The following is a 3552-nucleotide window of genomic DNA, read 5'->3' as shown; positions in this document are numbered from 1 at the left end:
AAGAATATCTATATAGCTAAAAGGACATAGCCCAGCTGCAAAAAAACACATTTGTTAGCTTTTAATATAATTGTAAAAAAGAAAAAAAAATCAACAGTATACATTTAAAGTCATAACTTTTTTTTTTTTTTTTAATATAGGAACATAACTATAAAAATTAATTGAATCATCAATAGATACTAATAAGTCAATAAAAAAAATGAAGCTCTAAAAAAGTAAAATATGTATAATAATAATGTTACTTAATGTTACTCAATGGTCAATATTCTTTAAGTAAAAAAGAAAGTGCTATAGACTCTTTAATTGGCTAAATGATCTGTGATTCTAAAGAACTGTTAGAGAAAAATCCATTTACATTTGGGGTATGGACTGGGTACAAAACATCTCCCTGCCAAAGCAGAGCAAATATTAAAATATGTTTTGTCATACTTGGAATAATGCCAACAATTACTGCAAAGAACAACTTGGGCACTCAGTGGAGAAATTGGGGCATGTGTCCTGATTGCCACTGGGGTCTAACAAAGCCCCTGACTTCACCTTTTAGAGCTACAGTAAAAATGTAAACAAAGCAATTTAGATGTATTCAATTACAAAAGTGTATAAAGGACCTATGAAAATTATCATATCTACTTTTTTACCAATTTAATGAATAACCCTACTTGTAGTTAACTAATGTTTTGTTAAAATTAGGCAATATTGCTTAAAACTGACATTTCCTCCATCACTAAATATCACGGCGGCATGCACCTCTACATGCTGATATGAAATCATCTTACATTTGTTAGTTAAAACAAACAGCTTTTTCTTACAATTACTGTGTTTTCCACTTCCATATCATGGCTGCATCCTGGGAAGGATACATCACTAGAATCATTTTCTGCACAGACTTCAGTAGCAGATTTTTTTATCCACAGAATGCTATTCAGTGAAAGGGAAAGGTATTTACTAGGGATCAACCGATTATCAGCAACACTGATATATCAGGGGCAGATATATCAGGGGCTTTCCCAAATATATCGGAATCGGCCCCTGAGGTTACCGATATTGCCGATATTTCGCATGTACCGGAGTGATGCCTGCAGCTAGAGGCATCACCCTGGTACCGGCGTCCATAGCCGACGGTCGGCTGTCTTGTAATGACAACCGATGCAGAGAAGCGCTTGGTTGTCATTAAAAGGAGCCCCTCTCCCGGCGCCTTCTGCGGCTCACCCAGGTCTCCCGTCCCACCGGGAGGCCCGGGCATCCTACCTGCACAGCCGCTGAGGACCCGAACAACACCACATTTGGCTCTGATCGGGTCTCCATGTAATAACCCAGAAGTGATGTCATGACATCACTTCCGGGTACACGGCACCAAATTAAAAAAAATTACAGCATTCAAAACAGCCAAACTTGGGTTTTTGAATGCTTTTAAGCGCAGAGGTGGGGTTTGGGGTCCAAATGTTTTTTTAATGTCCGAAAATATCAGCCAATATCGGCCGATACCGATATCCGATGACTAAAATATCGGTATCGGCATTAAAAAAACGATATCGGTCAATCGCTAGTATTTATCATTATTTTTAAAAGGGAAATCTTCTCACAGGGAGGAATCCATTCTCCATATCATATGTGTCTTTGCTTGCACCTTCAGAAGCAAACTTACATGGTAGACTGGGAGAGGGATCTAGACTGTGATATAGAACCGGAGTCTTGGTACACTCAGCTTCAAATCTCTTTTAAGGGGATCCCTAATGTGTCTTTGGTAAATGCCAATTTAAAGGTTTTAACTAGATGATACCTGGTCCCCTCCCACCATACAGGATGTATCTGAGTGCTACTCCAGATTAATTCAGAGGATGTTCTGAAAATAATGTGTTATTGGAATAGAGTGTTTTCCATGCTCCGCAAAGTGGCGGGCTTTTCTATCCGGCAGCTACCTCATGCCCGGCTTGCCTTGCCATGTGCGGCAATTGGTCTGTTTTATGCTCCTTGCGGCTAAAATTATCATTGTGGGCTCATGGAAGACACTCCCTGAACTTGGGGGCCCCCTTACCCCCGTTTTTTTCCCCCTTTCCCCCCCCCCCGGGTCCCCAGGACTAGCCCACACTCTTCTTGCGCCAATTTACCACTCAATCATGGAAGACACCCTCAGCCTCTACACATCGTTTGAAGTATAAGGTCTCCTGGATTATGATTCATGAAAAAGTTGCTAGCACTGACTGATGTTTGAGGGACCTTTTGGTTTCGTTTATTCTCTATGTCTGACATATGCAGGGGAGGACTGGGCCAGGGGGCAGAGGGGCAAATGCCCCCTGGGCCACTCTGATGTACTATAAAAAGGATGCGCCACTTCTGCCACAGACATGCCTAAATGATTCCTGGTGGAGAGAATTAAAAAGTCCCCGCTGCTGACCTACTGAGTGCGGGATTAAGACAAGGACAGAGTGCAGCCCCCCCAGCATGGATGGTGTAAACTGTGTCTGAGCAGAGGCCGGTTCCCCACTGGAGACTCTCCCCCAGCCAGCCCCACCTGAGCTGCCCCAGCTCCCCCCAACCGTCCTCTGCTGGCCAGGTCGGGAACCCAGATTTAGCCGGTGGGTAGAGAGTACCTGGAGTGGAGCTTTAGCCTGGAATGGGGGTCAGAAGGAGGCCGGGAAGAGGGAGAGTGGGAGGGTGGGCCGAGTTGCTGCACCATGGACCTCTGGATTTTACTTGCCCCCTGGGCCGAAAGTTGCCAGTCAGCCCCTGGACACATGTGACTGTACATTCTATTCTCTATATCTGACAGCTGCCTATTTGTATGCTGCATTTGTTTATTTTGCTACCTTTTTGAAAGATAAAAGAGAAATCCTTTGTGGGATATCCTTCTGCTAACAGGGTCACTTTAAAATGCCTTCATTGGAAAAATAAAATTATTTAAAAAGATTCCACTGCAAAAAAGAGGGTCAATTGTTTGTTCTCTCTCTGAGCTGTGATTCCTCCCGATGGCTCTTACATTACTACTGGAAAAAGTAGTTTCATAGGGGCCAGTGGATGGAACCACTGAGCGTAGATGTACAGCCTACTTCCTTTGACCTAAAGTAACCACCATTCTGACCTTAATCTTGGGCTGGTGCTGTTTACATTGTACATTCTAAATCCTTTAGAATCCTTTAGAATCCTGGTGGCTGCTATTCGTGAGGTTGAAGGTTAGTATTTTCAGGAAGTGCCGTCACTGGCCAGATCCCCAGAAAATACATTTTTTGCTACAGATTCCCCAAAAAATGGTTTATTTAAGACAACTGTATACATTGAGGTATGATGCCAAAACAGATTTAGGGTTTACATAAAATCTAACCCCTAAAGAAGATAACAGTGTGCACTTTGGGGGGGGGGGGGCGGGGGCCTCAGCTATACCAGTACTCCTGTTAAATTGGGATGAGTGGCTGACTCTGAGCAGTTGCTGCTTCTCCATACACTTACATGGACTATGGGCCTAACTCCCCTTCCCCCATCACACCACACACATCAAGACCCCACTCACATCAATGGATTCTGGGAATGTGTATAGAAATTAAAGTTTCACATTCC

The sequence above is a fragment of the Pelophylax lessonae genome (assembly GCF_965119305.1).
Source record: "Pelophylax lessonae genome assembly, chromosome: 13".
Classification (NCBI taxonomy): domain Eukaryota; kingdom Metazoa; phylum Chordata; class Amphibia; order Anura; family Ranidae; genus Pelophylax; species Pelophylax lessonae.
The sequence above is the reverse complement of the archived record's forward strand: the minus strand, read 5'-3'. Positions refer to the sequence as shown.